This window comes from Moschus berezovskii, chromosome 7 (genome assembly GCF_049115385.1).
Source record: "Moschus berezovskii isolate FMDL1 chromosome 7, NW_MosBer_1.0, whole genome shotgun sequence".
In the NCBI taxonomy this organism is placed as follows: domain Eukaryota; kingdom Metazoa; phylum Chordata; class Mammalia; order Artiodactyla; family Moschidae; genus Moschus; species Moschus berezovskii.
This window is the reverse complement of record NC_142466.1, coordinates 72,821,453-72,849,324: the sequence shown is the minus strand read 5'-3', so window position 1 is coordinate 72,849,324 and position 27,872 is coordinate 72,821,453. Positions and strand designations below refer to the sequence as shown.

Sequence of the window (27,872 nt, the reverse complement as noted above, 5' to 3'; positions counted from 1 at the left end):
GTCTCAGACACTTTCTGAGCCTGAGGGGAATTTCAGCTTCTGCAAACTCCTCCCCTGCTGCTGCTGCTGCTAAGTCACTTCAGTCGTGTCCGACTCTGTGTGACCCCATAGACGGAAGCCCACCAGGCTCCCCCGTCCCTGGGATTCTCCAGGCAAGAACACTGGAGTGGGTTGCCATTTCCTTCTCCAAGGTGTGAAAGTAAAAAGTGAAAGTGAAGTCACTCAGTCGTGTCTGACCCCTAGCGACCCCATGGACTGCAGCCTACCAGGCTCCTCCATCCATGGGATTTTCTAGGCAAGAGTACTGGAGTGGCTTGCCATTGCCTTCTCCGAACTCCGCCCCTACAGCCTCAAAATTTCAAGGTAGAGAGAGAAGTGGAGAGGACAGAGCTGGATCCTGAGAAGAGGGCTTGTTTCTGTAATGCTGGTATTATGGACACTGAGGGGCAGGGAGGGAATTAGGGTATGGATGAGTATCCACGCTGGGGTTCACTTTTCTTCCATGGCTTCGTCCCATATGGAAGTCAAAGCAGGCACCTGGGAAGAGTGGACCCTGATCCATTTCCTTCCCACCAGCAGGGCACAGACGGAGCACCGTTTCTCATGAGAAAAAAACATTTATTTCAGGAAACTAATTTTGTGGTAGGGAGAAGCTTTTAGCACACAAAGGATGTGCTAACACGAGAGAAAAAAGGTTTCATATGCATGGTATGCATTTTTTTATTGGAGAAGAGTTTTCCTTTCAGGAAAGCTGTGACAAGCATGTTCTGATTCACCAGGTGTATTTCTGAAGAAGACAGTGCCTTGGACAGTGGAAGGGACGACCTGGGACACCTGTCACTCTTGATCCATGCTGGCAGGCTCTACCTGGAAGGGGACCTGACTCCCTGGGTGGGAAGGTCCACGTGCTGTCCCCAGGACTAGTCCACTTACTCTTTGTAGGATAGCCGTGACCCATGGGGGTGGCTCACTGATGGCAGGCTGTTTGTCTCATCACTCTTCTTTGCTCTTCGTTGGAGAGAAACCTATGTTAGCAGTAAGCTGGACCTATGGGCCCTGGAGTTCTGCTTTGTACCAATGAAACGGAAGATGAGGTCTATCTTCTCTAAGACCTGTCCAACAGCTGTCATGAGAGCCTGAGCCTCAACAGTCTTGACATCCATAATCAGACTTCTTTTGACTGTTCCCTGGATCTGGGCAGTGTCTGTGGCAGGCTTGCCTTTTTGCAGGGGCTATTCCAGTATTTGCTTTATTGGGGAAAATCCACTGCACAAAGTGCTTAATCCTTTCTCTGAAGTGGTTTTCTGAAGAAACGTGTCCCTTTTTCAGGATTAACCGGTGAGACTTGCTTTGTAGGGACTGTGCTGATTGCTTTTTCTGGCCAGGGTGGCTCATCCTGCAGGCCTGGTAGGACTTCCGTACCGCCAACCACTTTCTATGCTGTCCTAGTTTGGGATTCCTATTAGTCTCTCTCGCATCAGTGGAGATGAACTTCCTGTGCTGACTCTGATGTTGGGACTGCCTTCTCAGGGCCTCCTGCTGTCCCTGGCTGCTCCCTCCACTCGCTGTAACATCACATGTGCGGTAATTGGACATGTCTCCACTGGACAAGGTCTCAAAACAGCACAGAGATTCCTGAGAAGCCAAGGTGTTTGTGGCAATGAATATATCCGAATGACAGTCTTTAAGAAGCCTCTCAGTGGTACAGTCTTGAAGGAGCAGGCAAGTGGCCTGGCCTTGAGCCTGTTCTGCCACTCTGTGAACCATTGGAAACTAAGCGTATGAAACTGTTCATCAAAGTATACATCTTCTGGATTTGTGACAACAGACTTTGTGTTCGAGGAGGGATTTTTATCGGACCTTGGATACCATGATTTCCTCATATCTATATTAATTATTTGGTATCTGATTAAGAGACTAGGCTCAAAAGTAACTTTCCAAGTAGTGTCTCTGTCCATCACCTCTTATTCTCTACAAGATTGGGAACATTCATTGAGGTCCATGACTGTCTCACTAGAGTAAGTTTCTGGAGAGGCCTGTCCTCCAGATTCCTCCTGTGGCTCATTCATGAACACTGCTAGACTTGGACTGAGCTCCAGGCTGCGTTTGTCAGCCTCCACAACAGACTCACTGTGCCAAATTCTGCTCACAAATTTGTATGTGGGGGCCTGAGAAGGTGGCTTGCCTTCCTGTCCAGTCAGAGGGGCCTCTGAGGGCTTTTGGACGTTTGCCAGTTGAGGTTCCTCCCAGAGCCCCACAGGTTTCCTCAGTCACACAGTAGGGGGCAGGGAGGGGACTCTCCAGGGTGGGCACTGCCTACATTGTTATCACTTTCTCTCCTGGATGAGGATGTTTTCCAAACCCCTCTGGAAACTGGGCTTTTGGGTGGTCCCCAGAGTGGCCTTCAAGGTGGACCATGGAAGGCATATGAGGTGAGTACTTTTCAACTTTAAGCTCAATGTAATCTTGAGGACCTTGGGTAGTAGGAACCACCTGTGCCTGACCCAAAACCCTGTCATATGCACGTTCAGCTCCTACTGAAATAAGGACAGAGGACAAGAGACTTCATGGGAGGTGTTCATGGAGGCGCCCCTACCCTGAGAGGAACCTGCATTTTCTGTACCTGTAGGCACATTTGACTCTCCAGGAAGGTGTAAGAAGTGGTTGGCAGCAAGCCTTGAACAACAGATAATAACAAGGATCTACCACTCATGCATCTGCTGTCCCTTCCTGCTTATAAGGACCCCTAGGACTTCTGGATGCTTCCTGCCTGGGCTCAAATCTTTCCAACTCAAGCTTTTCACTTGGAACCTTCACTGAAGGGTTAGCTGAGATCATGTACAGATTTTTTTAGGATCCTCCCCATGCTCTGCTTTACATCCTGGCACAGGTGCTTCCCTTGTGGGATCCTTGCTGTGTCTCAGGACCTCATCTTCTGTGCATCTGGATTGCTTTTGCCTAGACCTCCAGAGAGACTTGAGGGCCCCTTCTTTTCCAGTGCATTAACAAGGCCTTGGGGAATCACCCTGCGTCTGCATCACTTTTTGAGACTCTTGGGTTCTGCAGGGCAGGGCACTCTCTTATTGCATGACCCTTTTGGAAAGATGGTACTCCTGTTTCTCCCAAACCTCAAAGCTGAACAAATCCCTAGGAATGATGGAGACAGAGGTGTGGGCCTGAGAAGACCTGTTGCCCTGCAGAATACTGGGGGTGACCTGGCTAAAGACTTGTTGAGATTTTTTTTTAACCAAAGATGATAAAGTTCTCTCACTTTCTAGTTGGTTTTTTCAAAAGTTATATTCCAGGATTTGAATTGCATTGGGGATCAAAGATTGTGGCTTATTTTGGATTATAGGGCAAGACTTCATAGTACCTAGTCTGCAGCTGAGAGGAAGATGGTTGGATTGGGAAAGACAGGGTGAGATGAGCAGTGATCTCTAACTGAGCCCAAAGTGGTCCTTGATCTTGAGGCATGGTTAGTCAATCGTCGGGGTCAGACCAGGGTTGTCATATGAGCCCAGAATTATGGTTGAGAGTGAGGCTTGGTTGGAGTCAAGAATTGGAGTTAGGCCTGAGTCTTTATGTCAGTCCGAGTTTGTGGCTGTTAGTGAGATATATTGGAGTCAAGGTTTGGGGACCTGGGTTCCCATGTGAGCCCAAGGTTGTGGTTGTAATGGAGGTTTTATTGGAGTCAAGGACTGGTGTCAGGTCTGGGTCCTCATGTGAGTGTGAGGTGGTGGTTGAGAGTGAGGCATGGTTGGAGTCAAGGGTTGGAGTTGGGCCTGGGTCTCCATGTGAGTGTGAGGTTTGTGGGTGAAAGTGAGATGTGGTTGGAGTCAAGGGTTGGGGTTGAGCATGGGTGTCCACATGAGCTGGAGGTGGTGGTTGAAAGTGAGTCATGGTTGGAGTCAAGTATTTAGATTTGACCTAGGTATTTACTTGAGCCTGAGGTGGTAGTTGACACTGGGGTAAGGTTGGAGTCAAGAGTTATGGTCTAGGCTGAGTCTTCATGTGAGGCTGAGGTGGTGATTAAATCTGGGGTACAGTTAGAGTTAATGGTAGGGGTCTGGCCTGGGTCTCCATGTGACCCAGAGGTGATAGTTACAACTGGGACATGGTTGGAATCAAGGAGTGAGGCTGAGTCTGGGCTACAGCATGGGTCAAGAGCTGGACCAATGACAGCTATGAAGTTAATTTAGCTTGAATTTGGAGTTGTTCAACCTTAAAGCATTCATTGAATAAGATAGGCCGTAACTCTAGAGGGGACCCAGGTACTGTGTCAGTAGCCACCAGAGACTCACTCTGGAGAAAGGGGAGACCCCAAAAGAGCTGCCTGCATGTCTTCTGTAGATGGTCCCCCAAAGTGTCAGGGTATCTGGTCTTTTGGGGACCAAGCAGCTGTTTTGGTTTGCCTTTTATGCTCCAGAAGTTTTGGTGACCCAAGGTGTCCTGCTGTAACTCAGTGACTTAATTCTCTTCCCCAGCGAAGTCAGTTGGTAGCCTGCCTCCTCCTCCTATTTCATCTTCCAAAACTTCAGTTCCACTCTCTCGGTGATTCATATCTCCAGCAGCTTCTGGACATACAGCTTGACAAAAGAGAAGCTATTGGACTCTACCTGTATGTTTCTGGGGTGTCCTAACATGGAAGAATCACACGGACATTCCTCTCACTACCACCCTCTATATCCTCCCCACTCCCCATCCATTTTTTATTCTTATTTTTTTCTTTTCACCCTCTTTTTTATTTCTCATATTGTCCTAAAGTGGTTCTTTATTACTCCTTTCTGTAGTCCACTTTTACCTTTTTTTAAGAATAAAATTAAGAAAACACCATGTTTTAAAAATAAATTCCATACTTTTTATTTTTGTGTGTGATATTTTGTTTTCAATATTGTACTTTTGAGAGTCTAATTTTTATTCTAGGTTTTTAACTTTTGCTTTTCAATCTTTTGTTATTAATTTTGTATATTAAGAGTCAGCAAGTTCCAGAGCAGGATGCTCCATGCCAATCCTTCAGCAAAATAGGGACACAAACCCGCACATTAGCAGATAGGCTGCCCAAAGTCATACCAAACCCATAGACACCCCAAAACTTACGATTGAATATGGCACTGCCCTTCAGAGAGACATGATCCAGCTCCATCCAAGAGAACACAGGCACAAGTCCCCCCAGTCAGGAAACCTTCACAAGACACTAGTCCAAACCCCAGTGATGCAGGGGTCAGATTCCACAATTAAAAAGAATTACAACCCTCCAGCCTAAAGCAAGGAGGCACCAAACACAGTAAACTAAATAAAATGAAAAGATGAAAAATATGCAGGAGGTGAAGTAACAGGGCAAAAACTCACTGGAACAAACAAACGAAGAGGAGACAGGGAGTCTATCTGAAAGAGAATTCAGAATACTGATAGTAAAGATGATACAAAATCTTGAAAACAAAATGCAGTCTGGGGTATAAGCAAATCACTACTAGAAAGTCATCAAACAACAATGAAAGAAAGCTAGAAAGGAAGAGGACAAAACACCTGCAAAATACACATAAGACAATTAAGTAAACCATAATAGCAATCCCTAACGATCAATGAATAATATAAATGGATTAAACAGTGGCTGAATGGTTTAAAAAAAAAGATTCAACTCTAAGCTATCTGTAAGAGACTGATTTTAGATTTAAAGACACATATAGGCTCAAAATGAAGGGATGGAAAAAGATACTCGATGCATGTTAACAGTAAGCAAAAGAAAGCAGGGGTGGCTACTCATATAAAAGAGAAAATAGATGTTAACTCCAAAATTGCCTCCATAGAAAAAGAAGGTCTCTATATTTTAATAAAAGAGTCACTTCAACAGGAAGATATAAAAATTATATATGCATACAGCACCAGAGCACATAAAGGTATAAAGCAAATACTGGAATTAAAGAAAAAAATTGATTGCATACAATGGCAGTAAGAGACTTCAATAATCCGCTTATAAAAATGGATAGAAAATCAATAAACAAAATGCCTTGAAAACACTATAGATCATACGGTCCTTACAGACATATTTAAACATACCACCAAACAGCAGCACATATGCATTCAAGTATGGAAGCAATATTATCCAGGATATATAATAGGCCACAATCAAGTTTCAACAAATTTTAAAAGACTGAAATAATTACAGATATCTTTTCTGACCACAATAGGATGAAATAAGAAATCCCTTAAGAGCAAGAAAACAGGAAAATTGAGAAATATGTGGAAACTAAACAATACATTCTTTTCCCCACTTCTGGTTTTATTGAGGCATAACTGACATTGACCACTGCATAATTTTAAGACATATAGCATAATGCTTTGACTTACATACATCATGAAATGATTAGCACAAGAAGGTTAGTGAACATCATCTCGTATGGATACAAAATAATAAATAATAAATAAATAATAAATAATAATAAATGATAAATGTTCCTTTCGTGATGAGAACTCTTAGGATTTACTTTCTTAACTCTCATAAATAAAATACACCCATTTTAATTATATTTATCATGCTGTATAAAACTTTTAATTGGGCCAAAGATAAAATCAAAGGGAAAATGAAAAAGTATATTGAGACAAACTAAAATGAAACACAATACACCAAGACATACAGGATGAAGCAAAAGCAGTACTACAGGAGATGTTCATAGTGATAAATGCATACATTAAAAGGTAATAAAAACTTCAAATAAAAAATTTAATTTTATGCCTCAAGGAACTGCAGAAAATGAAAACACTAATCTCACACTAAGCAAAAGGAATTAGAGAATAGAAAAATAGAAAATAGAAACAAATCTAGTAGTGTCTTTTTAAAATATTAATATGACCTAAATCAAATCCCTTATGATTACACAGTGGAAGTGAGAAATAGATTTAAGGGACTAGATCTGATAGAGTGCCTGATGAATTCTGGATGGAGGTTCATGACATAGTACAGGAGACAGGGACCAAACCATCCCCATGGAAAAGAAATGCAAAAAAGCAAAATGGCTGTCTGAGGAGGCCTTACAAATAGCTGTGAAAAGAAGAGAAGCGAAAAGCAAAGGAGAAAAGGAAAGATATAAGCATGTGAATGCAGAGTTCCAAAGAATAGCAAGGATAGGAAAGCGTTCCTCAGCGATCAATGCAAAGAAATAGAGGAAAACAACAGAATAGGAAAAACAAGAGATCTCTTCAAGAAAATTAGAGATTCCAAGGGAACATTTCATGCAAAGATCAGCTCGATAAAGGACAGAAATGGTATGGACCTAACAGAAGCAGAAGATATTAAGAAGAGGTGGCAAGAATACACAGAAGAACTGTACAAAAAAGATCTTCACGACCAAGATAGTCATGATAACGTGATCACTGACCTAGAGCCAGACATCTTGGAATGTGAAGTCAAGTGGGCCTTAGAAAGCATTACTACGAACAAAGCTAGTGGAGGTGATGGAATTCCAGTTGAGCTATTTCAAATCTTGAAAGATGATGCTGTGAAAGTGCTGCACTCGATATGCCAGCAAATTTGGAAAACTCAGCAGTGGCCACAGGACTGGAAAAGGTCAGTCTTCATTCCAATCCCAAAGAAAGGGAATGCCAAAGAATGCTCAAACTACCGCACAATTGCACTCATCTCACACGCTAGTAAAGTCATGCTCAAAATTCTCCAGGCCAGGCTTCAGCAATATGTGAACTGTGAACTCCCAGATGTTCAAGCAGGTTTTAGAAAAGGCAGAGGCACCAGAGATCAAATTGCCAACATCAGCTGGATCACGGAGAAAGCAAGAGAGTTCCAGAAAAACATCTATTTCTGCTTCATTGACTATGCCAAAGCCTTTGACTGTGTGGATCACAATAAACTGTGGAACATTCTGAAAGAGATGGAAATCCCAGACCACCTGACCTGCCTCTTGAGAAACCTGTATGCAGGTCAGGAAGCAACAGTCAGAACTGGACATGGAACAACAGAATGGTTCCAAATACGAAAAGGAGTACGTCAAGGCTGTATATTGTCATCTGACTTATCTAACTTATATGCAGAGTACATCATGAGGAACGCTGGGCTGGAGGAAGCACAAGCTGGAATCAAGATTGCCGGGAGAAATATCAATCACCTCAGATATGCGGATGACACTACCCTTATGGCAGAAAGTGAAGAGGAACTCAAAAGCCTCTTGATGAAAGTGAAAGAGGAGAGTGAAAAGGTTGGCTTGAAGCTCAACATTCAGAAAACGAAGATCATGGCACCTAGTCCCATCACTTCATGGGAAATAGATGGAAAAACAGTGGAAACAGTGTCAGACTTTATTTTTTTGGGCTCCAAAATCACTGCAGATGCTGATTGCAGCCAGGAAATTAAAAGACGCTTACTCCTCGGAAGGAAAGTTATGACCAACCTTGATAGTATATTAAAAAGCAGAGACATTACTTTGCCAACAAAGATCCCTGTAGTCAAGGCTATAGTTTTTCCCATGGTCATGTATGGATGTGAGAGTTGGACTGTAAAGAAAGCTGATCGCCGAAGAATTGATGCTTTTGAACTGTGGTGTTGGAGAAGACTCTTGAGAGTCCCTTGGACTGCAAGGAGATCCAACCAGTCCATTCTAAAGGAGATCAATCCTGGGTGTTCATTGGAAGGACTGATGCTAAAGCTGAAACTGCAATACTCTGGCCACCTCATGCGACGAGTTGACTCACCGGAAAAAACTCTGATGCTGGGAAAGGTTGGGGGCGGGAGGAGAAGGGGACGACGGAGAATGAGATGGCTGGATGGCATCACCGACTCTGTGGACATGAGTTTGAGTGAACTCCAGGAATTGGTGATGGACAGGGAGGCCTGGCGTGCTGTGATTCATGGGGTCGTGGAGAGTCGGACACGACTGTGCGACTGAACTGAACTGAATATGACAGACTGTTAGCTAGATTAACTAAGGAAAAAGAGAGACGACAAATCAATGAAATCAGAAATGACAGAGGAGGCAGTACAAATGATACTTCAGTAATAAAATAATCATTAGAGTCTATCATAAATAATTATGTCAACAAATTAGATAATCTAGAAGAAACAGATAAATTCCTAGAAACACACAACCTATCAACACTGAATCGAGAAAAAACAGAAAGTCTGAACAGACCAATAACAAATAAGGAGACAGAATCAATAAAATAAATATAAAGAATATCCAGGACCATATGGCTTTACCATTGGTAAATTTTACAAACATTTAAAGAATTAATACCAAGCATTTTCAAACTCATCCAAGAAAACTGGAGAGGAGGGAACCCTTTCAAATTAAGTTTACAAGGCCAGCATTCAGTTCAGTTCAGTCACTCAGTCGTGTCCAACTCTTTGTGATCCCATGAATCACAGCACGCCAGGCCTCCCTGTCCATCACCAACTCCCGGAGTTCACTCAAACTCATGTCCATTGAGTCGGTGATGCCATCCAGCCATTTCACTCTCTGTCGTCCCCTTCTCCTCCTGCCCCCATTTCCTCCCAGCATTACCATGATATAAAAATCAGACAAAGACATTACAAGAAGATTATAGGTCAATGTCTGGAATGAGCACAGATTCAAAAATCCTCAAAAAATATCAGCAAAGCTAATTCAATAATTAATTAGAAGGATCCTACTCCATGATTCAGTGTGATTTATTCATGGGATGCAAGGATGGTTCAAAATACACAAATCAATCAACATAATACACTACATTAACAAAATGAAGGGGAAAAACTCACGATCATCTCAATAGGTGCAGAAAAGGATTTGACAATATTCAACATCCTTTCATGACAAAAACTCTCAGCAAATTGGGTATAGAAGGATCGTACCTCAACACAATAATGGTATATATGAAAAGATCACAGCAAACATATCACTCAACAGTGAAAAACTGGAAGCTTTGGCTGTAATATCAGGAAGAAGGAAAAAATGTCCACATCCAATACGTTTATTCAACATAGCACTAGCACTGAAAGTCCAAGCCAGAGGACTTAGGCAAGATGAAGAAATAAAATGCATTAAAGTCAGAAAGGAAGAAGTCAAATCACCTCCATTTGCAGATGACATGATCACATATGTAGAAAATCCTAAAATTTCAAAAACAACAACAGTGACAACAGCTACAGAAACTGTACAACTCATAAACGAATTTAGTAAAGTTGCAGGATATAAAATCAGCATACAGTAGTCATTATATAGAAGCAATGAACTACCCCAAAAAGGATATTAAGAAAAACACACCATTCTGAATATAAAGAATAAAATTCTGTGCTATGTTGTGCTTAGTCGCTTAATTGTGTCTGACTCTTTGTGACCCCATGGACTACAGCCCGCCAGGCTCCTCTGTCCATGGGGATTCTCCAGGCAAGAAGGCTGGAGATACATTATGCTCTCTCTCCAGAATACAACCTCCTCACCTCTCTCCCAACAAATAAATAGAAGGACACTATATATGTATATCTATCCTCATCCTGAATATACAAATATATTACCTACTACAACACACATGTATAAACACCGTAAGTCTCCAAAGAAATTCACTTGAATACTCCTAACACTCCACACATTATGAACACTTTCATAATTCATGCACCTAATGATGGACACATACAAATAAGTATACCCAAGTAAGACACATAGAAATATCTCCAAGAAACTACTGATGAAAAAACTTCCATATACCAAATGATACCTAACTAATAGAGCCATACATCTGCATATACTAACAAATAATCATATCACACATTTCTAATACATATAAATGTAATTTACCAACTCCCCTGTATAAACCCAGAACCTCACCTTCTCATCAGATACACACATACTCACTTCTCAAAATATATAAGCCTAGGAGGCCCCTACTGAAAAACAGAAATCCAAAGCACTAGCAAATATTCCTCCAAATGGCCATGCCCCTTGAATATACACACAAGCTCATTATACACACAACTCTCCATAAGCCCCAAATATAACCACAATTACCCACTACACTACAAATATGCAAAGACATGACTATATATATATACTCTGTTTCAAATACATACCACACTACCTGCATATGCTTATACTACATTCCCAAATCCTCACACAGAATTAATTCTTCCACTTTGCAGAATACAGAAACATATAAACACAAGCATAAACATCTACCAGCCCGATAAAACAGCCAGAGACACGCCCACTACACAGCAAAATATACGTAGATAGCTCCTGAAAATCCACACACACAAAACCCACAGAACCATACAACAAGCACTAGACACAAATGATACCCTCAGCACACAAATGATCATCTGACATTCCTCAAGTACACAAAATAGGCTATAGTACTTTTCCTAACAATGCCCTTACACATCTGAAAATTCACCATTCAGTTCAGTTCAGTCGCTCAGTCGTGTCTGACTCTTTGGAACCCCATAAATCGCAGTACGCCAGGCCTCCCTCCCAGATTCACCCAAACTCATGTGCATCAAGTTCATGATGCCATCCAGCCTTCTCATCCTCTGTCGTCCTCTTTTCCTCCTGCCCCCAATCCCTCCCAGCATCAGGGTCTTTTCCAATGAGTCGACACTTCGCATGAAGTGGCCAAAGTATTGGAGTTTCAGCCTCAGCATCAGTCCTTCCAATGAACACCTAGGACTGATCTCCTTTAGGATGGACTCTTTGGATCTTCTTGCAGTCCAAAGGACTCACAAGAGTCTTCTCCAACACCACAGTTCAAAAGCATCAATTCTTCAGCACTCAGCCTTCTTCACAGTCCAACTCTCACAACCATATATGACCACGGGAAAAATCATAGCCTTGACTAGACGGACCTTGTTTGGGAAAGTAATGTCTCTGCTTTTTAATATGCTATCTAGGTTGGTCGTAACTTTCCTTCCAAGGAGTAAGCATCTTTTAATTTCATGGCTGCAATCAGCATCCGCAGTGATTTTGGAGCCCAAAAAAATAAAGTCTGACACTGTTTCCACTGTTTTTCCATCTATTTCCCATGAAGTGATGGGACCAGATGCCATGATCTTTGTTTTCTGAATGTTGAGCTTCAAGCCAACCTTTTCACTCTCCTCTTTCACTTTCATCAAGAGGCTTTTGAGTTCCTCTTCACTTTCTGCCATAAGGGTGGTGTCATCTGCATATCTGAGGTTATTGATATTTCTCCCAGCAATCTTGATTCCAGCTTGTGCTTCCTCCAGCCCAGCGTTCCTCATGATGTACTCTGCATAGAAGTTAAATAAGCCAGGTAACAATATACAGCCTTGACGTACTCCTTTTCCTATTTGGAACCAGTCTGTTGTTCCATGTCCAGTTCTGACTGTTGCTTCCTGACCTGCATATAGGTTTCTCAAGAGGCAGGTCAGGTGGTCTGGGATTCCCATCTCTTTCAGAATTTTCCACAGTTGATTGTGATCCACACAGTCAAAGGCTTTGGCATAGTCAATGAAGCAGAAATAGATCGTTTTCTGGAACTCTCTTGCTTTCTCCATGATCCAGCAGATGTTGGCAATTTGATCTCTGGTGCCTCTGCCTTTTCTAAAACCTGCTTGAACATCTGGGAGTTCACGGTTCACATATTGCTGAAGCCTGGCTTGGAGAATTTTGAGCATGACATTACTAGCGTGTGAGATGAGTGCAATTGTGCGGTAGTTTGAGCATTCTTTGGCATTCCCTTTCTTTGGGATTGGAATGCTGTGGCCACTGCTGAGTTTTCCAAATTCGCTGACATATCGAGTGCAACACTTTCACAGCATCATCTTTCAAGATTTGAAATAACTCAACTGGAATTCCATCACCTCCACTAGCTTTGCTTGTAGTAATGCTTTCTAAGGCCCACTTGACTTCACATTCCAAGATGTCTGGCTCTAGGTCAGTGATCACGTTATCGTGACTATCTTGGTCGTGAAGATCTTTTTTGTACAGTTCTTCTGTGTATTCGTGCCACCTCTTCTTAATATCTTCTGCTTCTGTTAGGTCCATACCATTTCTGTCCTTTATCGAGCTGATCTTTGCATGAAATGTTCCCTTGGAATCTCTAATTTTCTTGAAGAGATCTCTTGTCTTTCCCATTCTGTTGTTTTTCTGTTGCGGCCAAAGTAAACTCCCCTTAATCACATATATCCACAGACAAAACCAACCTACACATTAGACAACCTATCAGACTCCCACCAACCAATTAATTACGTACAAACCCCATCTATGCTTGCAAATCAATCATGATTTGACATGTGACTACAAATAGATGTCTGCTACTTCATTATGGACAAGAGTGCCCTTTGAACATATGTGTTGACTGATATTTTCACCATAAATAGGAAGACATCTGTGAAACTATGAGAATGTATGTTAGATCTTCACTCACTTTACTCAATTTTCCAATGACATGCACTACTTCCTGCAATGACCTCTTTCAAGTGGAAGAAATACCCGGTAGCTTTTACACTCCTCAGAATACACCAACTAGAATGGCACCTGTTTAACTGCTCTCACGATTGACCCTCCACTGATAAGCTGCTCTCATGATTTGCCGTCCACTGCAGACCCTGCAGTCAGGAAAGCATTCTTGCAGCCTGCTCCCCAGAGGGGCCAATAACGCTGGTGTAAACACTGCACGGAACTGAGCGCTACAGGGGAGTCTCCCTACACTGACAAGGGCGCAAGCAACCCCCAGGGAGGAAACAGAACCGAGCGCGACACCTGAGGGTTGAAGAATCTGTGTCCCCCTTACCTCAAAGTTCCTGTGATTGATTCTAGAGACTGCCCTGAGAGGCACTCCTGTCCGCCCAGCGAGGCTGGCCGTTGGGGCTCCGCCCTGTGCGTTTCAGCTACAGTTTCATCTTCCTGAGCAGTCAACCTTAACGGACGCTGGGAACAGCTGTTGGATAATGGCGGTCAGTCTAACCACCCTGTTCGTGCGCATGCGTGCAGGCACGGGGCACACAGACAATGTCCCAGGAGGTCGCTGCAGGAGGGGAGAGAAGTCTGGGTTCTGACACGCTGAGGAGCTTCTATGTCCATGGCTTCTCACCAGGAAACTTCATAGCACTGTCTTCTTAAAACCAGCTCATGTGAGCTGCGCACCGGTGATTTTTACATTGCACACGTGAAATCCATGCACTTAGATTCTAGAGTTTTGGAGAACTCCACCCTAAGCACAATATCCTTAAATTGAGAAAGTGCTTTCATGCCTTTTGGACTGCAGTTCCTTGGTTCTTATTTATGTCTGTCAAAAACCAGTAGGTCCTTTTCCCTAGTAGGCCAAAATTTTCCATTAAGGAACCATTCTAGCAAAGAATTTCAGATCTGGGAAACACTCTGAGATACTGTCTGCTGACTCCATTCTTACACTTTCCAAATGCACTCACTCTACTAGAGTATATTTTCTTATTATTTATTTAGTTCATGTAGGTTCTTCAGTAAATACTGATTCTCAGATGTTTCCTTGCAAGGTTTTTGTTATATCAATAACTTTGATCAAGACTTGAAAATCTGGGTCATCTTCAGTTGACATAGCAGCAGCATGGGAATAATCTTATGCTCCATTCCATTTGTATTATATATTGGAGAATTTTAGCTGCCAAATCTTAAAAAAAAAAAGAAAGAAAAGAAATAGTAGGAGAATCTATTTACTGATTTGGATTAGTAATACTTTACAAAGAAGACTCAATCATCAGATTCTCTTAGTGATCAATTCCAAAATTAGTGCCATTTCTACTTCATGGGATACCTCTTAAACCCCTGGTATCTAACAATACTGAGAGTCTCCAAGCACACAGATTGAAAACTCTACAAGACATAAGCATGGGATCCTACTGTACTTCTAATATTCCATGCTTCAGTAGAATATGATTGGTCATCTGAGGTCTGTGATCTATATAAAGAGATTTTTTTCTCAGCAAACAATATCTGCCCCCCACCTTTCTGCACAGTAAGAGATCATGGTCCGAAGGACTTTTGCTACTCCCTTCTGTTGTTTGTCTCCCCAAATTACTTTTGGACTGATTTAATTATATCTGCCTCTGTGGTCTTAAGATTTTGGAGTACAAAATGATTGTAGACGTGAGATGGGTTAATGTTTTCCACAATTCAATTTTTATATCAGTGGCTCTGGGAAGGCTCATTCAAACTCTACTCAGAGCTATGAATGAGAATTTTTTAACAATTGATTGACAGGACAAGGAGAAGAATCAACAAGAAAGCCTGCCTTTCTGGAATGCCAGGGTACAATATTTTGCCTCCCCATTCCTCTAGTGTGAAGTTACTGGTTAAAAACAATTTCATCTTTTCCCATGAGAAAAGCTCATATAGTGAGAAATGTCTCCAAGTTGTTAATTTCTTCAACCCTTAACAGTTTGACTGTTGTTTTTTTTTTTTCAATAAACTTTACTTTGATCTTCCTTAAATTGCTCTCACCTCATCTTCTCAACTAAGGTCAATGGAGAGTGTACAGAGTAGCTAACTCAGAGAATAAAAAATAAAAAGTTAGGTACATGTAAGAAAATATTTTTGCACTGAAGAACACTAAAGGCCTGGGATATATCTAGATGGAAAAGTCATTCCCTTCAAGTGACTGATAAAACCCTCTGAAAGTGTCCAATATATCTATCATTGAAATCTTTCAGATTTAGAGTTGGGGAAAAAGTTAGAAATCATGAGGAATTGGGCATGAGTTAAGGGCAATTTCCTACACAATTGTAACAACGAAGAGGAAAGAAACCTAAGTTCTGGATTCCCAATTCTCTTTCTTTTCAATATGGCCACTGTTAAGTTTTCATACAAGTCTGTCCTTTTGAGGCTTTTTTTTTCTTTCTCCCCCCACCCCCCACAGGAGCAAAAAGCAGAAGGAGAAACTTTTATCCCAAGGGACTCAACCACACTTTTAAATGTTTTACAAAAGTTAAAAAGCAATATAATGGAAAAGGAGTAGAGTTTTTAACAAATATTAAAATTAAATTAAAATGAAACATAGATTTAAATGTAAAATTTCAAATTTTGAAACATTTTTAAGAAAATAGAAAATCTCTGGGTCCAAGGGCTTGGTGAAGGGTTTTTACACATTGAGAGCAAAAACATTACTCATAAAAGAGAAAATTGGTGGGGGGGTGCGGTCCTAAGATGGTGGAGGAATAGAGCAGGGAGACCACTTTCTCCCCCACAAATTCATCAAAAGAAATTTGAACGCTGAGCAAATTCCACAAAACAACTTCTGAATGCTGACAGAGGACATCAGGCACCCAGAAAGGCAGCCCATTGTCTTCGAAAGGAGGTAGGAAAAAATATCAAAGATAAAAAGAGAGACAAAAGAGGGAGGGATGGAGATCCGTCCCAAGAAGGGAGTCTTAAAAAAGAGAGAAGTTTCCAAACACCAGGAAACACTCTCACCTGCGAACCTGTGGTGAGCCTTGGAACCTCAGAGGGCAACATAACTGGGAGGAAAAATAAATAAATAATTAAAACCCACAGATTACATGACTAAAGGCAACTCCCAGTCGAGAAGCAGTGCAGACGCTTGCATCCACCACTAGCAAGCTGGGACTGGGCAGGGAGGTGCAGGCTGCATTGCTTAGGGTAAGGACCGGGCCTGAATGCCCCGAGGGCAATCTGAGAGAACTAAGCAGAGATAACAACCCAGACTGTGGGATAGCTATCCCTTGAAAAGCTGTAACCTAAGACACTGCCAGGCCTGCTCACAGAACAAAGGACTGAGCAGAACTAGCCGGCAAAGGACCAGACCATCCCCCACCAGAGACAGGCAAGCAAGGGCAGCCAGAGCCGGAAGGTGGCATCATCAACCAAACTGCAAGCAGGCTTGTTGCTAACCAAGACTCCTTGGGATTCTGGATGGTTGACATCTGCCAGGAGGGTCGCAGCCAGAGATCAGCTCCCCAGAAGAGACACAGGGCACACCTGAGAAGGCGCACCTGTTGTACACCCAGAACACCGAGCAGCAGGGACAGGGGAGGCGATAAGTCGCAGCCCCAACTGGGGGGTGTATGCACTCGCCAAGCACCTGGTCACCTGAGCTGCTTGGACCAGGGAAGGGCACAAAACGCAGGCCCAATCAAGTCTGTGCCTTTGTGGAATACCCGAGAACTTGAACCTGAGTGGAGCAGACCTGGGAAGTGCCCTCAACCCAGGGCCCACCTCAGACAGTTCCCGGCAGAGCAACCTAGAGCCTGAGCACTGTAGACTGGAAAGCACACACGCCGTGAGCAGGAGCAAACCCATTGTGGCCAAGACACTGGTAGCACTCCCCACAGATGCCAGTGATATTTGTTTGCAGTGTTCCTCCCTCCCCACAGCATGACTGAACAAGTGAGGCTAAAAAAATGACCACCACCGCCCCCTTGTGTCATGGCGGAAATTAGACACTGAAGAGGCCAGCAAACAGAAGAAGCTAAAATAAACAGAGGGAATCGCTTTCGAAGTGACAGGTGCAATGATTAAAACCCTGCAGTTAGCACCAACTACATAGGAATGGGCCTATAGATCTTGAGAAGTGTAAGCCGGATCAAGGAGCTATCTGGAAATGAACTGACCCCACACTATCCACAAGGACAGCAGAGAAAGTCCTAGATATATTTTTACTATTATCATTTTTTTAATTTTTTTAATTTTTAAGTCCTCTATTACTCGTTTAATTTTCATTTTAATAACCTATTATTACTTTGCAAAATAAAAAGACCTTATTTTTAAAGCAAACTTCATACATATATATATATATATATATTATAATTTTTGTGACTGTTTTTTTCTTTAATATTGTATTTTTGAGAATCTAACCTCTACTCTAGATTTTTAATCTTTGCTTTTTGGGTTTTGTTATCAATTTTGTACCTGTAAGGACCCAATCTTTAGTACCCATTTTTATTTGGGAGTGAGATTACTGGCTGGATTACTCTCTCCCTCTTTGGACTCTCCTTTTTCTCCCCCAGGTCGCCTCTATCTCCTCCCTCCCCCTTCTCTTCTCTACCGAACTCTGAATCTCTTTGCGTGTTCTGGGCTCTGGAGAACACTTAGGGAACTGATTGCTGACTGGATCAGTCTTTCTCCTTTTGATTTCCCCTTTTATTCTCCTGGCCACCTCTGTCTCCTTCCTTCCTCTTCTCTTCTCTGTGTAACTCCATGAACCTCTCTGAGGGGTCCAGACTGTGGAGAGCACACAGAGAAGTGATTACTGGCTAGCTTGCTCTCTGCCCTTTTGATTTCCCTCTTCTCCTCCTGGTCACCTCTATCTCCCTCCTCCCTCTTCTCTTCTCTGTGTAACTCTGTGTACCTCTCTGGGTATCCCTCACTTTGGAGAAACTTTTCATCATTAACCTAGATATTTTACCATCAAAGCTGTATAGATGAAGAAGTCTTGAGACTACTGTAAGAATAAGACTGAAAACCAGAGGCAGGAGGCTTAAGTCCAAATCCTGAGAACACCGGAGAATTCTGGACTCCAGGGAACATTAATTGATAGGAGCTCATCAAAAGCCTCCATACCTACCCTGAAACCAAGTACCACCCAAGGGCCAACAAGTTCCGGAGAAAGACATACCATGCAAATTCTCCAGCAACACAGGAAAATAGCCCTGAGCTTCAATATACAGGTTTCCCAAAGTCACACCAAACCCACAGACATCTCATAACTCATTAGTGGACACTTCGGTGCACTCCAGAGAGAAGAAATCCAGCTCCACCCACCAGAACACTGACACAAGCTTCCCTAACCATGAAACCTTGACAAGCCACCCATCCAACCCCACCCACAGTGAGGAACCTCCACAATAAAGAGGAACCACAAACTGCCAGAATGTGGAAAGGCCACCCCAAACACAGCAATATTAACAAGATGAAAAAGCAGAGAAATACTCAACAGGAAAAGGAACAGGATAAATGCCCACCAACCAAAACAAAAGAGGAAGAGATAGGGAATCTACCTGATAAAGCATTCCAAATAATGATAGTGAAAATGATACAAAATCGAACACAAACTGGAGTTACAGATAAATAGCCTGGCGACAAAGATCGAGAAGATGCAAGAAATGTTTAACAAGGACCTAGAAGAAATAAAAAAGAGTCAATATATAATGAATAATGCAATAAATGAGATGAAAAATACTCTGGAGAAAACCAAGAGTAGAATTACAGAGACAAAAGATAGGATTAGTGGGGTAGAAGATAGAATGATACAAATAAATGAAACAAAGAGGAAAAAAGAAATAAAAGAAATGAGGACAACCTCAGAGACCCCTGGGACAATGTGAAACATCCCAACAGTCGAATCACAGGAGTCCCAGAAGAAGAAGACAAAAAGAAAAGCCATGAGAGAATACTTGAGGAGATAATAGTTGAAAACTTCCCTAAAATGGAGAAGGAAATAGTCACCCAAGTCCAAGAAACCCAGAGAGTCCAAAAGAGGATACACCCAAGGAAAAACACCCCAAGACATATATTAATCAAATTAACAAAGATCAAACACAAAGAACAAATATTAAAAGCAGCAAGGAAAAAACAACAAGTAACACACAAGGGGATTCCCATAAGGATAACAGCTGATCTTTCAATAGAAACTCTTCAGGCCAGAAGGGAATGGCAAGACATACCTAAAGTGATGAAAGAAAATAACGTACAGCCCAGATTACTGTACCCAGCAAGGATCTCATTCAACTATGAAGGAGAAATCAAAAGCTTTCAGTTCAGTCACTCAGTCGTGTCCGACTCTCCGCAACCCCATGAATCACAGCACGCCAGGCCTCCCTGTCCATCACCAACTCCCAGAGTTCATTCAAACTCATGTCCATCAAGTCGGTGATGCCATCCAGCCATCTCATTCTCGGTCGTCCCCTTCTCCTCCCGCTCCCAACCTTTCCCAGCATCAGAGTCTTTGCCAATGAGTCAACTCGTCGCATGAGGTGGCCAAAGTTTTGCAGTTTCAGCTTTAGCATCAGTCCTTCCAATGAACACCCAGGATTGATCTCCCTTAGAATGGACTGGTTGGATCTCCTTGCAGTACAAGGGACTCCCAAGAGTCTTCTCCAACACCACAGTTCAAAAGCATCAATTCTTCGGCGATCAGCTTTCTTCACAGTCCAACTCTCACATCCATACATGACCACAGGAAAAACCATAGCCTTGACTAGACGGACCTTTGTTAGCAAAGTAATGTCTCTGCTTTTTAACATACTATCAAGTTTGGTCATAACTTTCCTTCCAAGGAGTAAGCGTCTTTTAATTTCATGGCTACAATCAGCATCCACAGTGATTTTGGAGCCCAAAAAAATAAAGTCTGACACTGTTTCCACTGTTTCCCCATCTATTTCCCATGAAGTGATGGGACCAGATGCCATGATCTTTGTTTTCTGAATGTTGAGCTTCAAGCCAACCTTTTCACTCTCCTCTTTCACTTTCATCAAGAGGCTTTTGAGTTCCTCTTCACTTTCTGCCATAAGGGTAGTGCCATCTGCATATCTGAGGTTATTGATATTTCTCCCAGTCAAAAACTTTACAGACAAGCAAAAGCTGAGAGAATTCAGTACCACCAAACCAGCTCTCCAACAAATGCTAAAGGATCTTCTCTAGACAGGAAACACAGGAAGGGTGTGTAAACTGAAACCAAAAACAATAAAGTAAAAGGCAACGGGATCATACTTATCAATAATTACCTTAAATGTAAATGGGTTGAATGCCCCAACCAAAAGACAAAGACTGGCTGAATGGACACAAAAACAAAAACAAGACCCCCATATATGCTGTCTACAAGAGACCCACCTCAAATCGAGGGACACATACAGACTGAAAGTGAAGGGCGGGAAAAAGATATTCCATTCAAATAGAGACCAAAAGAAAGCAGGAGAAGCAATACTCATATCAGATAAAATAGACATTAAAACAAAGGCTGTGAAAAGAAACAAAGAAGGATACTGCATAATGATCAAAGAATCAATCCAAGAAGAAGGTATAACAATTATAAATATATATGCACCCAACATAAGAGCACCAGAATATGTAAGACAAATGCTAACAAGTATGAAAGGGGAAATTAATAATAACATAATAATAGTGGGAGACTTTAATACCCCCATGCACACCTATAGATAGATCAACTAAACAAAATTAACAAGAAAACACAAACTTTAAATGATACCACAGACCAGTTAGACCTAATTGAGCTATATTTCACCCCAAAACAAAGAATTTCACCTTTTTCTCAAGAGCACATGGAACCTTCTCCAGGATAGATCACATCCTGGGCCATAAATCTAGCCTTGGTAAATTCAAAAAAATTAAAATCGTTCCAAGCACCGTTTCTGACCACAATGCAGTAAGATTAGATCTCAATTACAGAAGAAAAACTATTAAAAATTCCAACATATGGAGACTGAAAAACATATTGCTGAAAAACCAACAAATCACAGAAGAACTCAAAAAAGAAATCAAAATATGCATAGAAACGAATGAAAATGAAAACACAACAACCCAAAACCTCTGGGACACTGTAAAAGCAGTGCTAAGGGGAAGGTTCATAGCAATAGAGGCTTACCTCAAGAAACAAGAAAAAAGTCAAATAAATAACCTAACTCTACACTTAAAGATGATACTGTGAAAATGCTGCACTCAATGTGCCAGCAAATTTGGAAAACTCAGCAGTGGTCACAGGACTGGAAAAGGTCAGCCTTCATTCCAATCCCAAAGAAAGGGAATGCCAAAGAATGCTCAAATTACCGCAGAGTTGCACTCATCTCACACTCTAGTAAAGTCATGCTCAAAATTCTCCAAGCCAGGCTTCAGCAATATGTGAACCATGAACTCCCAGATGTTCAAGCTGGTTTTAGAAAAAGCAGAGGAACAACAGATCAAATTGCCAACATCCGCTGGATCATCGAAAAACCAAGAGAGTTCCAGACAAACATCTATTTCTGCTTCATCGACTATGCCAAATCTTTGTATGGATCACAACAAACTGTGGAAAATTCTGAAAGAGATGGGAATACCAGACCACCTGACCTGCCTCTTGAGAAACCTGTATGCAGGTCAGGAAGCAACAGTCAGAACTGGACATGGGACAACAGACTGGTTCCAAATACGAAAAGGAGTATGTCAAGGTTGTATATTGTCACCCTGCTGATTTAACTTCTATGCAGAGTACATCATGAGGAACGCTGGGCTGGAAGAAGCACAAGCTGGAATCAAGATTGCCTGGAGAAATATTAATAACTTCAGATATGCAGATGACACCACCATTATGGCAGGAAGTGAAGAGAAACTCAAAAGCCTCTTGATGAAAGTGAAAGAGGAGAGTGAAAAGGTTGGCTTAAAGCTCAACATTCAGAAAACTAAGATCATGGCTGAGTTTTCCAAATTTGCTGGCATATTGAGTGCAGCACTTTCACAGCATCATCTTTCAAGATTTGAAATAGCTCAACTGGAATTCCATCACCTCCACTAGCTTTGTTCCTAGTGATGCTTTCTAAGGCCCACTTGACTTCACATTCCAAGATGTCTGGCTCTAGGTCAGTGATCACGTTATCGTGACTATCTTGGTTGTGAAGATGTTTTTTGTACAGTTTTCTGTGTATTCTTGCCACCACTTCTTAATATCTTCTGCTTCTGTTAGGTCCATACCATTCCTGTCCTTTATCGAGCCCATCTTTGCATGAAATGTTCCCTTGGAATCTCTAATTTTCTTGAAGAGATCTCTTGTTTTTCCTATTCTGTTGTTTCCCTCTATTTCTTTGCATTGATCACTGAGGAAGGCTTTCTTATCTCTCCTTGCTATTCTTTGGAACTCTGCATTCAGATGCTTCTATCTTTCCTTTTCTCCTTTGCTTTTCACTTCTCTTCTTTTCACAGCTATTTGTAAAGCCTCCTCAGACAGCCATTTTGCTTTTTTGCATTTCTTTTCCATGGGGATGGTCTTGGTCCCTGTCTCCTTTAAAATGTCATGAACCTCCGTCCAGAGTTCATCAGGCACTCTATCTATCAGATCTAGTCCCTTAAATCTATTCCTCTCTTCCACTGCATAATCATAAGGGATTTGATTTAGGTCATACCTGAATGACCTAGTGGTTTTCCCTACTTTCTTCAATTTTAGTCTGAATTTGGCAATAAGGAGTTCATGATCTGAGCCACAGTCAGCTCCTGGTCTTGTTTTTGCTAACTGTATAGAGCTTCTCCATCTTTGGCTGCAAAGAATATAATCAATCTGATTTCGGTGTTGACCATCTGGTGATGTCCATGTGTAGAGTCTTCTCCTGTGTTGTTGGAAGAGGGTGTTTGTTATGACCAGTGCGTTCTCTTGACAAAACTCTATTAGCCTTTGCCCTGCTTCATTCCGTGCTCCAAGGCCAAATTTGCCTGTTACTCCAGGGGTTTCTTGACTTCCTACTTTTGCATTCCAGTCCCCTATAATGAAAAGGACATCTTTTTTGGCTGTTAGTTCTAAAAGGTCTTGTAGGTCTTCATAGAACTGTTCAACTTCGGCTTCTTCAGCATTACTGGTTGGGGCACAGGCCTGGAATTCTGTAATATTGAATGGTTTGCCTTGGAAACGAACAGAAATCATTCTGTCATTTGTAAGATTGCATCCAAGTACTGCATTTCGGACTCTTTTGTTGACCATGATGGCTACTCCATTTCTTCTAAGGGATTCCTGCCCACAGAAGTAGATATAATGGTCATCTGAGTTAAATTCACCCATTCCAGTCCATTTTAATTCACTGATTCCTAGAATGTCTATGTTCACTCTTGCCATCTCCTGTTTGACCACTTCCAATTTGCCTTGATTCATGGACCTAACATTCCAGATTCCTATGCAATATTGCTCTTTACAGCACCAGACCTTGCTTCTATCATCGGTCACATACTCAACTGGGTATTGGTTTTGCTTTTGCTCCATCCCTTTATTCCTTCTAGAGTTACTTCTCCACTGATCTCCAGTAGCACACTGGGCACCGACCGACCTGGGGAATTCCTCATTTAGTATCCTATCATTTTGCCTTTTGAGCAGTGGCCTCAGGACTGGAAAAGGTCAGTCTTCATTCCAATCCCAAAGAAAGGCAATGCCAAAGAATGCTCAAACTACCGCACAATTGCACTCATCTCACACGCTAGTAAAGTCATGCTCAAAATTCTTCAAGCTAGGCTTCAGCAATATGTGAACCGTGAACTCCCAGATGTTCAAGCAGGTTTTAGAAAAGGCAGAGGCACCAGAGATCAAATTGCCAACATCCGCTGGATCATGGAGAAAGCAAGAGAGTTCCAGAAAAACATCTATTTCTGCTTCATTGACTATGCCAAAGCCTTTGACTGTGTGGATCACAATCAACTGTGGAAAATTCTGAAAGAGATGGGAATCCCAGACCACCTGACCTGCCTCTTGAGAAACCTGTATGCAGGTCAGGAAGCAACAGTCAGAACTGTACATGGAACAACAGACTGGTTCCAAATAGGAAAGGGAGTGCATCAAGGCTGTGTATTGTCACCTTGCTTATTTAACTTCTATGCAGAGTACATCATGAGGAACGCTGGGCTGGAAGAAGCACAAGCTGAAATCAAGATTGCCGGGAGAAATATCAATCACCTCAGATATGCAGATGACACCACCCTTATGGCAGAAAGTGAAGAGGAACTCAAAAGCCTCTTGATGAAAGTGAAAGAGGAGAGTGAAAAGGTTGGCTTGAAGCTCAACATTCAGAAAACAAAGATCATGGCATCTGGTCCCATCACTTCATGGGAAATAGATGGAAAAACAGTGGAAACAGTGTCAGACTTTATTTTTTGGGGCTCCAAACTCACTGCAGATGCTGATTGCAGCCATGAAATTAAAAGACGCTTACTCCTTGGAAGGAAAATTATGATCAACCTTGATAATATATTAAAAAGCAGAGACATTAGTTTGCCAACAAAGGTCCATCTAGTCAAGGCTATGGTTTTTCCCGTGGTCATGTATGGATGTGAGAGTTGGACTGTGAAGAAAGCTGATCGCCGAAGAATTGATGCTTTTGAACTGTGGTGCGGAGAAGACTCTTGAGAGTCCCTTGTACCGCAAGGAGATCCAACCAGTCCATTCTAAGGGAGATCGATCCTGGGTGTTCATTGGAAGGACTGATGCTAAAGCTGAAACTCCAATACTTTGGCCACCTCATGCGACGAGTTGACTCACTGGAAAAGACTCTGATGCTGGGAAGGGTTGGGGGCAGGAAGAGAAGGGGACGACCGAGAATGAGATGGCTGGATGGCATCACCGACTTTGTGTACATGAGTTTGAGTGAACTCCGGGAGTTGGTGATAGACAGGGAGGCCTGGCGTGCTGTGATTCATGGGGTCGCGGAGAGTCGGACACGACTGAGCGACTGAATTGAACTGAACTGAACTGAACTGAAGATCATGGCATCCGGTCCCATCACTTCATGGCAAATAGATGGGGAAAGTGTCAGACTATATTTTGGGGGGCTCCAAAATCACTGTGGATGCTGATTGCAGCCATGAAACTAAAAGATGCTTACTCCTTGGAAGTAAAGTTATGACCAACCTAGATAGCATATTGTACAGGAGACAGGGACCAAGACCATCCCCATGGAAAAGAAATGCAAAAAAGCAAAATGGCTGTCTGAGGAGGCCTTACAAATAGCTGTGAAAAGAAGAGAAGTGAAAAGCAAAGGAGAAAAGGAAAGATAGAAGCATCTGAATGCAGAGTTCCGAAGAATAGCAAGGAGAGATAAGAAAGCCTTCCTCAGCAACCAATGCAAAGAAATAAAGGAAAACAACAGAATAGGAAAAACAAGAGATCTCTTCAAGAAAATTAGAGATACCAAGGGAACATTTCCTGCAAAGATGGGCTCGATAAAGGACAGAAATGGTATGGACCTAACAGAAGCAGAAGATATTAAGAGGTAGCAAGAATACACAGAAGAACTGTACAAAAAAGATCTTCACGACCAAGATAATCATGATAACGTGATCACTAACCTAGAGCCAGACATCTTGGAATGTGAAGTCAAGTGGGCCTTAGAAAGCATCACTAGGAACAAAGCTAGTGGAGGTGATGGAATTCCAGTTGAGCTATTTCAAATCCTGGAAGATGATGCTGTGAAAGTGCTGCACTCGATATGCCAGCAAATTTGGAAAACTCAGCAGTGGCCACAGGACTGGAAAAGGTCAGTCTTCATTCCAATCCAAATGAAAGGCAATGCCAAAGAATGCTCAAACTACCGCACAGTTGCCCAGATCTCACATGCTAGCAACGTCATGCTCAAAATTCTCCAAGTCAGGCTTCAGCAATATGTGAACCGTGAACTCCCAGATGTTCAAGCAGGTTTTAGAAAAGGCACCAGAGATAAAATTGCCAACATCCGCTGGATCATGGAAAAAGCAAGAGAGTTCCAGAAAAACATCTATTTCTGCTTCATTTGACTATGCCAAAGCCTTTGACTGTGTGGATCACAATCAACTGTGGAAAATTCTGAAAGAGATGGGAATCCCAGACTACCTGACCTGCCTCTTGAGAAACCTGTATGCAGGTCAGGAAGCAACAGTCAGAACTGTACATGGAACAACAGACTGGTTCCAAATAGGAAAAGGAGTACGTCAAGGCTGTATATTGTCACCCTGCTTATTTAACTTATATGCAGAGTACATCATGAGGAATGCTGGGCTGGAAGAAGCACAAGCTGGAATCAAGATTGCCGGGAGAAATATCAATCACCTCAGATATGCAGATGACACCACCCTTATGGCAGAAAGTGAAGAGGAACTCAAAAGCCTCTTGATGAAAGTGAAAGAGGAGAGTGAAAAGGTTGGCTTGAAGCTCAACATTCAGAAAACGAAGATCATGGCATCTGGTCCCATCACTTCATGGGAAATAGATGGGGAAACAGTAGAAACAGTGTCAGACTTTATTTTTTTGGGCTCCAAAATCACTGCGGATGCTGACTGCAGCCATGAAATTAAAAGACGCTTACTCCTTGGAAGGAAAGTTATGATCAACCTTGATAGTATATTTAAAAACAGAGACATTACTTTGCCAACAAAGGTCCGTCTAGTCAAGGCTATGGTTTTTCCAGTGGTCACGTATGGACGTGAGAGTTGGACTGTGAAGAAAGCTGATCGCGGAAGAATTGATGCTTTTGAACTGTGGTGTTGGAGAAGACTCTTGAGAGTCCTTTGGACTGCAAGGAGATCCAACCAGTCCATTCTAAAGGAGATCAATCCTGGGTGTTCGAAGGACTGATGCTAAAGCTGAAACTCCAATACTTTGGTCACCTCATGTGACGAGTTGACTCACTGGAAAAGACTGATGCTGGGAAGGACTGGGGGCGGGAGGAGAAGGGGACGACAGAGAATGAGATAGATGGATGGCATCACCGACTCCATGGACATGAGTTTGAGTGAACTCCGGGAGTTGGTGATGGACAGGGAGGCCTGGCGTGCTGTGATTCACGGGGTGGCAAAGAGTGGGACACGACTAAGAGACTGAACTGAACTGAGATAGCATATTAAAAAGCAGAGACATTACTTTGCCAACCAAGGTTCATCTAGTCAAAGCTATGGTTTTCCCAGTGGTGTTGTACCTTACCTTGGACGAGGGGTATCTCCTCACCGCCGCCCCTCCTGACCTTGAACTGTGGAGTAGCTCCTCTCGGCCCTCCTGTGCCCGCGCAGCCCCCGCCACTTGGACGTGGTGTTGCTCCTCTCAGCCACCGTCTTGACCTCGGCCGTGAGGTAGCTCCTCTCGGCCGCCGCCCCTGGCCTCGGGCGTTGGGTAGCGCCTCTGGGCCACGCTTCTGCGCATGTTCGCGCGCGGAGCCGGCGTCGCTTCTGCGCGCGCGGAGCCGGCGTCGCTTCTGCGCGCGCGGAGCCCGCCTCACCATGTCTCCATCCTGTCAG

At 42.6% G+C, this 27,872-nt stretch overlaps 2 pseudogenes; both read right to left on the bottom strand.

Annotated features, from left to right (window-relative positions):
• Positions 1 to 675: 675 nt before the first annotated feature.
• On the bottom strand, positions 676 to 2,418 carry LOC148777361 (spermatogenesis-associated protein 31E1-like; annotated as a pseudogene).
• Positions 2,419 to 3,704: 1,286 nt separating this feature from the next.
• Positions 3,705 to 27,777, bottom strand: LOC148777360 (uncharacterized; annotated as a pseudogene).
• Positions 27,778 to 27,872: the final 95 nt, after the last annotated feature.